Consider the following 12573-nt stretch of genomic DNA (forward strand, 5'->3'; position numbering starts at 1 on the left):
CTCCTCAGGATCAGGAATCCTGGGAGGTGCCCGGAGAGGGAACATCTTTTTTTTTTTTTTTTAAGATTTTATTTATTTATTTAACAGAGAGAGATCACAAGTAGGCAGAGAGGCAGGCAGAGAGAGAGGAGGAAGCAGGCTTCCTGCTGAGCAGAGAGCCCGATGCAGGGCTCGATCCCAGGACCCTGGGTTCATGACCCAAGCCAAAGGCAGAGGCTTTAACCCACTGAGCCACCCAGGCGCCCCCCTCCCAGAGGGGGAACATTAAGTAGAGGGAGGGAAACCGGCCAGAAGGCTGACTCTGCCATAGCAGGTGACAAGGAGTTAGTTGCAACCTGACTCCTCTCCCCACTGTGGGGTTATTGGCTTTGTGTTGTCTCCGCAAAGTCCCCTAGACATGTCACGGCAGCCTATCCCTTGCCTCTCCGGCTTACATACCTCCACACCCCGGAATGCAGAATCCAGAGATCAGCTTTTCTGGCTGCAGTTGAAAGGATGCCCTGTTCGTCAGAGGCAAGTGGCCGGACTTATCCTGAAAATTACCCTGATGTGCAAAGCTGCCCAATGCACAGTTGCTTGTTACCTGCGCTTACAGGAACACGAGGCCCAGCGTGGCATTCCTTTGCCTGTAGCAGACCTTTCTCTTTTGCATCAACTGTTTCACACCATCAATCACTCGACGGCATTTATGAAGCCCTTGCCTTAAGAGTGAAGGAAGGTTGAGAAGGAAGAGAAGCCATGAGCTCTGGCTTTGAGGACAGAAATTGAGGAGAGAAGACTTGAGAATGCATAAAAACACTAAGTACTACATAAACAAGTATAAGTGAACATAATAGAGAGTATTTCCAGACATTTTTAGGAGTTCACTGGCATGATCAAGCTTGGGTGAAGTTAGTCAGAGAAGACTTGTAGTTTCTTAGAAGATGGTCACTGCAAATTTAATTGAATATGTGAATATATATACCTAGAGAATCTGAGAAAATTTTTTACAAAGGATTGAAATGATTACAGAAAACCCCACCAAGTCATATTCTAGAGAACACCAAAGACACAAATGAAAAAAAAAAATCACATGGCAAACATGTGAGAAGGGCTTGAGTAGAGAGACTGAGGAAGCTAAACAGGTGATTTGTAGAAACACACCTGAATGCCAAGCTGAGGAATTGGATCTGATCAAATTCGTAACAGGGAGCCACCAGAGGTTCTTAAAAATGGAAATGGCATATGAAATCATCAAGGAAGATTAAGCTTCCCACTATATATAAACTAATAGAGAAAAATTAGTGGCAGGACCCACGTCAGGGCTGTAGCTGTGGAAACGCGGTGAAGATAAACTGGTGGTATGAGGTGGAACCAAGTAGCAGGGCTTGACCTGGGTTTGGACAGTAACAGCCAACATTCACCGGTTGCTTTCTATGTGCTAGTCATGGAGCTGAGGGCTTGTCACGTGACGCAGGACTCTATGAGAAGAAATTAAATAACTTGCTCCAGATCATGCAACATGAGTGAGGAACTGGAATCTGAACGGATCGCTGGCTCTAAAGGACTTAACTACTATGCTAGACTGCATCTCTGAAGTCAAACAGGAAGGGAAAAAATTACCCTAGTGCTGGAGCTGAGAGTTTGCCCTTCAGGTTCAGACTCCCTGGGATTTCATCCTATCTTATGACACTAGCTGTCCACTCCTGGATAGTCCACTGAAAATCCTACCCTTCTTTTTCCTTGTCTATAAAACTGGAAATAAATAGGGGCGCCTGGGTGGCTCCGTCGGTTAAGTGTCCGGCTCCAGGTCAGGTCATGATCTCAGGGTCCTCGGATCAAGCCCCACACCGGGCTCCCTGCTCAGTGGAGAGCCTGCTTCTCCCTTTCCCTCTGCTCCTCCCCCTACTCGTGCTCCCTTTCCCTCTCCCTCTGTCTCTCTCTCAAATAAATAAAATCTTTTTTAAAAATGGGGATAAATAGTACTTGTGTCAAGGACTGCTATAAAGCAGAGAAGTGTTATAGTATGTACTCTGCTCGTCCCACTGCCTGACACGTGGTGAGTGTTCAGTAAATGTTAACCACCAATAAAATGGTTGTTATCATCCTACGTCTTAGATCCTGGCAAAATAGTGCTATAATTGGCAGAATAATAAAAAAGGGGAAATTTGGTTTAAGGTTATTTTCCTCTCACGAGTCCTTTGCTCTTGAGTTATAGAAGATTTAGGGATCAGTAGAATCATGCTAAGGGAATTGATGAGAAAGGTAGTAATGTCCCTAAGAGAAGAAAATGCCAGTCTTACAGATCACTGAAGAAAAATCATGCTAGAAGTGAGGGAGACAGAGGGAAGCGAAGACGTTGGTTAGTGTCGAGTCTCTTGGGGTTGTAGGCAGGGAGGAATGGGGTTGCCATTTTATTAACTTACAGAGGAGCATGAATTTAACTTCCCCTTTGGTTTCCTCTTTTTCATCCTCACTATTAATAGACTGTGCATGTACTGAGAAGTAATCCATGCTACAATGCTTCCTCAGAACTGTATGCACTGAAAACGCAGCTGGTGGGGGAGACTTTAAAAGGACATTGCTTAAAGAAAAATACAAAAAGCAATAACATGACAGGTGACTGCCATTGTTCATAGATCAGAGGGCTGCTAGTCCTCTGAAGTCCTTTTCTTCCTAAAGAGAGCTCCAAGAGGTCTTTGTGCCCCACATGTAATGACTACTTAGGAGCTGAGTCAAACAAGGACTCTTATTTTAGTTTTCTAAATACCAAGTCTGGGCAGGCCCGTGTTTTCACTACGTGGGTGGGGTACGTGGTTAAGCTAATTCACCTCACAGGGTACCATGGCTCAGTTAATTCTCTCAAATGACCAGAGACAGCCTAAGTGGGGAGCTAAGCTACTTCCCACTGAGCGTAACAGGAAGCAGGGATTTGACATTCTACCTTTCCAGTTCCTTCTGTATTCTGGCGTGGCTAAGTGATATTGAGAAAAGACAGAGTAATCATTGGTGACATTAGTGCTCTCAAAGTCATTCACTTGAAAACATTTATTGACAATGGTGAGTATATGTAGAGAATACAATATCAGGTACATAGTAGAAAGTTATATGTTGTTGGCTATGAGCCAGGGTTTGGACTGCACATTTGCCAATATACAATATTTAATTGGATGAGCCTGGTGATGGGTATTAAGGAGGGCATGGATTGCATGGAGCACTGGGTGTTATACGCAAACTATGAGTCATAGAACACTACATCAAAAACTAATGATATACTGTATGGTGACTAACATAACATGATTTTAAAAAATTGCATTTCTTTTTATTTTTAAGTAATCTCAGGCTCGAACTACAACCCTGAGATCATGCTCTATTGACTGAGCCCACCAGGTACCCCTAAATGGCATTTCTTTCTTTCTTTCTTTTTTTTTTTTTAAGATTTTATTTATTTATTTGACAGAGATCACAAGAAGGCAGAAAGGCAGGCAGAGAGAGAGGAGGAAGCAGGCTCCCTGCTGAGCAGAGAGTCAGATGAGGGGCTCGATCCCAGGACCCTGAGATCATGACCTGAGTCTAAGACTGAGGCTTAACACACTGAGCCACCGAGGTGCCCCCTTAACTGCATTTCTTTAAGCAAAATTCAGCTCTATCTACAGATAAGAAAGATTAGGTACAATATAGATTGGGTGCATTTTCTCACTTTTGAGAAGATGTGAAGAAATCCCAGCTTCCATCTAGCCATGGCAAAGTGATGGCGATTATGCAGCAGTGACTGGTGTCTGTGAGCTCCTGTTAAGTGGTTGTTACAGAATTTGAAAGGGCAAGGCATATTTCATGTACTAGTCCTCAACCATCTCCATCAAGCTGTTACCATGGAAACAGAAAACTTAAAGACTTCCTTACAATCATTTTGGAAGGGAAATGTCTATTTCTAGCTGATATTTGGCCTCCCTAAAGTAGAGTTTATGAAGAGTTTCTTATTGTCTACTATGTAGTGAGAAATTTAGCACAAAACAGGGAGCAACATTGTGGGGCAAAATGATTAGCAATCACAAAAAGGAAAAAACCCACTTTGATGAGCACAGAGCTAGGTCCTACAGGCCAGTTATGACCTGAATATAATTTAGGTACTCTAGAAGTAACTTATCTTCATGTTCTGTGGCCTGCCTCTCTCTAGCTTGCAGCTGAATAGTTTCTTGCCCTAACTATTCTCATAACCTTACAGAGCAATCACCAATTTGAGATTAGATCTCCTGTGAACACTCAAGTCATAAACTCAATATCAGTTACCAAAGATCATCTGGCTCAGCATTTTTTTTTAACCTGCTACATCCTTAAGGGTAAATAAGACCTAGCACCTCTTGATAGGTTTCCACTTTTGTCTCTACAGCTATGCCAATTAAATAGCTTTTTTTGAGAATCTACTTTTGTTTTCAAGAAAGATGAAGAATTTAGTGTTTCATACAGCCTATGTTAATACTAATTCTGAAGCAAAGTGGAACCCATGGAAAAGAAGAATTTATTTCAGTCTATTTTACCACTTGGAACATTAATTCCATAAGGAAAATACTTTATTAAATTCTGCTGGTATTTAAAGCTTATGAAATGCATTTGCTTGGTTCTTTTAAACCACATTGAACTTTTTTCTTTGGATGCTTCCAAAATTGCATTGGAATTTATCACATTTTAAAATGCATGTTCTTAGATACCACAATTTCCCCTCAAGGAATTTCTTCCAGAAAATACTCCCATTAAATGAAAGACCATTCTGAACTTGAAGCTGCTCAGCCCGGTTTCTGCCCTTGGCTCCAAGAATGCCAGACAAGAGACTGGCCGATTCTCTTCTGAAAAAATTTAACAGCACAAGAAAAATGATTTTTGGAGGCCCTCCAACAAAGCGGGTGGATTCCTGCTTCATGACCCCAAAGTAAAGCCCACCAAGGACAAGCCCCATGTGAGTACACAGCACTAACAACTACCTATTATGTGAAAGTCAGTTGACATTTGAGGAATGTCTCTATCATGAAAGGTAGACACCAAAACAAAGGAATTTTTGCGAAGTAGAGACAATGCAGGAAGATAAATTATATCCGCGAAACATGAATAAACAACAATGGAGTACTATATTAAAAAGGAGTGATCCGAGAATAAAGGGAGCTCTTGGAAATGAAAAATACGATTGCTGAAATAAGATATTCATACAAGCACTGGAAGACAAAGACAAGGGAATTTCCCAGAAGGTAGATCTAAGAGAGGACATAGAAACGGAATAAAAGAGAGAGTAACAGGGTTAGTCCAGGAAGCTCAAGATTTCTTGAAAAATGGAGAGGCAGAGATACAGAGAAGAGAACAGACTACATCAGAGTCCCTATAGCAAACCCACTTCACCCCATATAGTGCAAATAAAGAGATTTTTACCAAGTGACTACTTAAAGAATGGTGAGCAGGAAGGATTAGGGAGCACATAAAGGTGGTAGAGTGCCCAGAGACAAGTCTCAGTGAGAAACTTCGAGTCCCAGGGCAGAAGAGGCTGGGTCAGAGCAGATGGTGTAAATGGAAGGCAGTGACAACCCGAGCCCAGGAGGAAGGGCCTCCCGGGGGGGGAGATACAGCTACTATCCAGGAGACGTGAGTCTTCATAAGGGATACAGCAGAGAAGAAATACTCTGACTTCTCTCTCTTTCTGTGATCTGATCTCACTTTGGCCAACCCTAGCCAGAAACCAGCTAACAGAATTATAGTGCACAGGAACCACTCAGGGCAGGGCAGGGCTAGTGAGTGAAGAGAAATATATTGGTAAAGAATAATGCAACAACATTTTCCCATCTGAAAAAACAGCTGGTGTCCATCACAGGGTATCTAAAAAACAAAATAAAACAGCACCCTCCATAAGGCACAGCACAATGAAATTTCAGAATACCATTAACAAAGAGGAGATCCTAAAAGCTTCCGAAGAGGAAAAAACAGATCATATATAAAGGATCAGAAATGACAATGGCATTGGATAAATGAACAGCAACACTGAATGCTATATGACAATGGAATAATGTCTTCACATTTCTGAGGAAACATTCTTTCTGAGCCAAATTGTCAATCAAGTGCAAGGTGGAAAAAAGACATTTGCAAACATGCAACGTCTCAAAAAATTTACCTTCTATACACGATTTCTTAGGAAGCTATTATAAAACAATGGAGTAAACAAACAAAGAAACACAAACGAAAGACTCTGGGTTGAGGGAACTTGATATATGCGCAGCCAAGAAGGGAATGTAAATCCTAGGCTGACAGCTGTGCAGAAATCCTAGAACATATCTTGTTTAAACAGAGCGGGAGGAAAGAAGCCTCCATTAAGATGTCTTTAAGGGAAAAAATCACTGATCCTTTTCAGAGAGTTTTAACAGTTCTTTGGAGGGTTTGGAAAAGGCAATGAAAATGAAGCAAATGACTGCTAAAGAAAATCAGCCCTCTAAAGCTATTTGATTTCTTAATTTGTGTATACGTATTGCTTTCATACAACATTAACTTTAAAAGACTCTCACAAGAATGCAAAGTGTAGGTACAAAGATATCATTATATCACTGTATGTTATATCACAAAATTGAAAATAACCTAAATGTCCATCAGCAGGACAATGATTGAATTATGGTATAGCCAAATGACAGCATGCCATGTATCCTTTAAAAAGGAGAGGGTGCAGTTGGTCGAGCGTCCAACTCTTGGGGTTTTAGCTCAGGTCATGATCTCAGGGTTGTGAGATAGAGCCCCACATCTAGTTCTACAGGCAGCTCCGAGTCGGCTTGCGATTCTTTCTCTCCCTCTGCCCCTTCCCCCCAATCCTGCTCGCATGCTCTCTCTCCCTCTCCCTAAAATAAAATAAAATATTTAAAAAAAAAAAAAAAGAAGAGAGCATCTAGATGTATACTGAGTCTTAGAAATTTGTTTGGGGTGGGGGAACAGGTTTCAAAACGTGTACCCATAAAGTGATATTATTTTTAAAGTAAAAAAATTTTTATAAGGGGGTGCCTGGGTGGCTCAGTCAGTTAAGCTGCTGCCTTCAGCTCAGGTCATGATCCTGGGGTCCTGGGATCCATCCCCGCACCCATCCAGCTAGTTGTTCAGCGGGGAGCCTGCTTCTCCCCTGCCTGCCACTCCCCCTGCTTGTGCTTGCTCTCTCCCTCTCTCTGTGTCAATAAATAAATAAGAATCTTTAAAAAAAATTCTTTTAAGTATATATTACCTTATATGCAGAAAAACAAAAGATTGGGGAAATGTGGATTTTTACTTTCTAATTAAATTGTTTTTTAATTTTTAATTTTTTAAAAAGATTTTATTTATTTATTTGACAGATAGAGATCACAAGTAGGCAGAGAGGCAGGCAGAGAGAGAGGAGGAAGCAGGCTCCCTGCTGAGCAGAGAGCCTGATGTAGGCCTCAATCCCAGAACCCTGAGATCATGACCTGAGCTGAAGGCAGAGGCTTAACCCACTGAGCCACCCAGGTTCCCCAATTTTTAATTTTTTAAATTACTTTTCAGTACTAGAATTCATTCTTTATGCACCACACCCAGTGCTCCATGCAATACGTGCCCTCCTTAATACCCATCACCAGGCTGGCCCAACTTCCTACCCCTCACCCCTTTAAAACCCTCAGATTGTTTTTCAGAGTCCATAGTCTCTCACGGTTCATCTCCCCCTCTGATTTCCCTCAACTCCCTTCTCCTCTCCATCTCCCCATGTCTTCCGTGTTATTTCTTATGCTCCACAAATAAGTGGAACCATCTCTCTGCCTGGCTTATTTCACTCAGCATAATCTCTTCCAGTCCTGTCCATGTTGCTACAAAAGTTGGGTATTCATCCTTTCTGATGGAGGCATAATACTCCATAGTGTATATGGACCACATCTTCCTTATCCATTCGTCCGTTGAAGGGCATCTTGGTTCTTTCCACAGTTTGGCGACCATGGCCATTACTGCTATGAACATTGGGGTGCAGATGGCCCTTCTTTTCACTATATCTTTATCTTTGGGGTAAATACCCAGTAGTGCAATTGCAGGGTCATAGGGTAGCTCTATTTTTAATTTCTTGAGGAATCTCCACATTGCTTTCCAAAGTGGCTACACCAACTTGCATTCCCACCAACAGTGTAAGAGGGTTCCCCTTTCTCCACATCCCCTCCAACACATGTTGTTTCCTGTCATGTTAATTTTGGCCATTCTAACTGGTGTAAGTAAGGTGGTATCTCAATGTGGTTTTAATTTGAGTCTCTCTGATGGCTAGTGATGATGAACATTTTTTCATGTGTCTGATAGCCATTTGTATGTCTTCACTGGAGAAGTGTCTGTTCATGTCTCCTGCCCATTTTTTGACATGATTATCTGTTTTGTGTGTGTTGAGTTTGAGAAGTTCTTTACAGATCCTGGATATCAGCCTTTTGTCTGTACTGTCATTTGCAAATATCTTTTCCCATTCTGTGGGTTGCCTCTTTGTTTTGTTGACTGTTTCCTCTGCTGTGCATCTAATTAAAATTTTTTGTATTGAGTTGTTGTTTTAATCAGGATGGACTTTGTGTACTCAGAAAAATCAACACAGATGAATTTCCAATAAGATTACTTTGGGGCTTAGAAATCAATTTTTCCATACCTTCACTTAACAATATTCATTTATCAAACTTTTGTGTTTGGTATTGGAGAGACAGAGATAAATAAAATATATTTTCACCTTCAGTTTTATCATAGTCCAGTGGAAAGGTTTTTAAACACCCCCGTGCTTCAGAGCTAGAATAAATGTTTGATCTGAGTTTCATTTACAAAATATATTTTAAATATTAAAACATGTGTAACAAAATCATTTAATTTAATATTAAAAATTTTAATACATTGAAACCACCTTTTTTTTTCTTAAAGATTTATTTACTATTTTCTCTTAGAGAGAGAGTGTGTGTGCATGAGAGCTGGGGAGGGATACTGAGTATCAGGAGGCCAAGATGGGACTCAATCCCATGACCCTGAGATCATGACCTGAGTTGAAATCATGAGTCAGATGCTTAATCCACTGAGCCACCCAGATGTCCCAAGGGACCATCCTTTGTTAATGTCTACTGTCAGGTAAACTATCATTTTTGTCATCTGTAAATTTTTCCTGTTACTTTAAAGCATATATTTGAATTTATTGTAAACATGTCATTACATAGAAAGGTTGTAGCTTTACCTTGATCTTTTTAAAATCCAATGCGCATATGTCTGCTTCTAGAAAAATCTGCAGGTGACTGCGACCATAGCATAAGAGCTGAGCGCAATTAAATACACAGCAGAGTTCATCTGCCTGGTGTACATTTTTTTTTTAAAGTAAACTACATCCAATGTGGGATTTGAACTCACATCCCGAGATCAAGAATTACATGCTTTACCAACTGAGCCAGCCAAGCGCCCACTGATGTACATTTTTATGTGCAATAATAAATAAACGGGATAACATGTCAGGTAGCACAGGTAGAGTTTTGCAGGTTCTTAAATTTAGAGCTTATAAGTTTCCCGTATTTGACTTTTATAATACAAGATATGAACAGTTGCCTATTTTTGTGAACCAATTTTTAAAAGATTTTATTATGGACACTTTGAAGTAGACACAAAGTAAACAACAGAATAATGAACAACTTTATACTTATCACCCAGCTTCCACAATTACGAGCATGCTATCATTCTCGCGTCATCCAAATCTCCATCTGTTTCCCCACTTGATTATTCTTTCCAATAAACATTTCCTATCACTCCCATTTCAGGTTTCTGAATCTGTCTAGTTGAAGAACTATTGCCATTTGCAGTCATTTAGCTATGTTGATCAGCTTTGTTTCTCAATATTATCCAATCTAGAGGTGCCTGGGTGGCTCAGTGGTTCAAGCCTCTGCCTTGGGCGCAGGTCATGATCCCAAGGTTCTGGGATCGAGCCCAGCATTGGGCTCTCTGCTCAGCAGGGAGCCTGCTTCCCCCTCTCTCTCTGCCTGCCTCTCTGCCTACTTGTGATCTCTCTCTCTCTCTCTCTCTCTGTCAAATAAATAAATAAATAAAATCTTCAAAAAATACATCATCCAATCTAAACAAAATACAGAAAAATGTTGGATACTGAAGCTTACACAAGTCTGCGCTTATCATTTACAAGTCCTAATTTCAAACTTTCATGTTCATCAGAATAACCTGATTTTGAGATTTTTTTCTTACATTGAATTTTTTTTTGTTAAAACTAATAAAGAAACATGCTTTAAAGACTTCAAATATCAGGGGCACCTGGTGACTCAGTTGCTGAAGCAGCTGACTCTTGGTTTTGGTTCAGGTCATGATCTCAGGGTTCTGGGATCAAGCCCCACGTTGGGCTCTGCACATACTGTGGAGTGTGCTTGAGATTCTCTCTCTGTCTCTCTCTCTTTGCCCCTCCCCCTGCTCATGCTCTCTAAATGAATAAATACATAAATAAATAGAATCTTTTTTAAAAAAAACCTTCAAAAACTGTACGGAGTGTGGATAAAAAAAAAATGAACATCTTCCTTCCCCTTCCTATGTAGTTCCTCTTTTCAGCGGCCAATTTCTTTGTTTTTTTAATATTATTTTATTTCTTTTTTAAAAAATTATTTTTATTAACATAGAATATGTTATTTGTCCCAGGGTACAGGTCTGTGAACCATCAGGCTTACTCACCACACAGCACATGCCCTCCCCAGTGTCCATAGCCCAGCCACCCTCTCCCTCCCCTCTTCCCCCCAGCAACCCTCAGTTTGTTTTGTGAGATTAAGAGTCTCTTATGGTTTGTCTCCCTCCTGATCCCATCTTGTTTCATTTTTTTCCCTCCCTACCCCCCACAACTCCCCACCCTGCCGCTCAAATTCCTATACGATATTCATACGATAATTGAGATCATACTATAGAGAACTCACTCGTATGATAGAGATCATATGATAATTGTCTTTCTCTGATTGACTTATTTTGCTCAGCATAATACCCTCTAGGTCCATCCACATTCAGCAACCAATTTCTTGAGACAATTTTCAGAAATGCTCTCTGCATGCACATACAAGCATGTACATAACTATAATCCTTTAAAAAAGAAACCGTGCTGGCAGTGTACCATGCTTTTGTTCATGACTATATCTTTTTAATGCATGGATCAGATCAAAGAGTTTCTGAAAAGGCACAGAAACTGCTGGTATAGGGAAACTATATCTTTAATAGCACAACATCAGTGAACACAGGCAAGAGGGAGCCAATATCTTGCTTTTGGAAAGTAGAAAAGTCATATGATATTCGAGCTGAATCTTCATGGAAACACCTACATGGCAGAAAAGTAGAAGATTGTTTTTCAGTTATGACACTTACCAATTCCAGACCTTATTTATTTATTTATTTATTTATTTATTTATTTTCTTTTTTTTCTTTCTTCATGGCAATTGGCAGGTACAAAATATCTAGAGCAGCTGCTCGTTTGTCAAAAGTCATCCCTACTAGGGTGAAAGAATATTAGAATATGCATCCGAAGACCTGGGTTCTAGTTTTAGAAAGTCATGTGACCTTTTTAGTTTCCTCATTTGTATAATGGGGATACCATGTACTTGTGATTCTCACCAGGTTTTTGAGAGTAGCTGCTGAACTCAAGTACTATCTTATGGGAAAGCAAATTGTCTTTGGGGTCTAAGGGACATAGGTTTGAAGTCACTGTTCTGCTGCTGTGAACGGTGCAGTTGCCAAATCATTCAGTCCATTCACAGGAAATTATTGAGTATCTGCCATACTCACAGTGCAGACACTGTCCTAGGCATGAAGATAGAAGGGTGAAGAAGACAGATAGGTAATTAAATTGTTTTTCAGCAGTATGGGCTGACACTGGGCTAAAACCAAGAAGTAGTGGTAAATCCTTAGGCAGTCTCATTTCCTCGCACAGCTACAAATTACATCTATATGCTGAAAATCCCCAAATTTATACCTCCTGGCCTGACCTCTCCGAACTTGAGTCTTACATATACAACTGCCTTTTCAATGACTCCTTTTCAGTAATTCACAAGAAACTCAAACATCATACTTTCAAACCTAGACTGATTTCAGGCTCCCAAGGCTATCCCTCCCTCCTCTCTTGCCCATCTTTGCAAACAGACCACCAACGACCAAGGGGTTCAAGCCAGAGATCTGGGGGACGGCCCTGACAGCTCCTCTCTCTTATTTCCCACAACCTGGAAGACAAATTAGTTCCACCTAGAAGGTAGGTCTTGAATCCATCTACTGTTTTTCTCTCTGCAATCCCCCTTGCTTTTTTTTTTTTTCCCTCTAAGATTTTATTTATTTGAGAGAGAGGGAGAAAGAGCATGCATGAGCAGGGTCGGGGAGAGCAGAGGGAAAGGGAAAAGCAGACTCCCAACTTAGCAAGGAGACCCATGTGGGGCTCAATTCCAGGACCCTGAGATCGTGACCTGAACTGAAGGCAGATGCTTAGCCAACTGAGCCACCCAAGTGCCCCAGCCCCTTTGGTTCTTTGCAATAGACTCCTCGCCATTTTCCTTGCTACTTCCTGCTCCCCAACAAGTCATTGGCCACAGTGGTCAGAGGAGATTCTCAGGA

Source organism: Mustela erminea, chromosome 8 (genome assembly GCF_009829155.1).
Source record: "Mustela erminea isolate mMusErm1 chromosome 8, mMusErm1.Pri, whole genome shotgun sequence".
NCBI classification, from domain to species: Eukaryota; Metazoa; Chordata; class Mammalia; order Carnivora; family Mustelidae; genus Mustela; species Mustela erminea.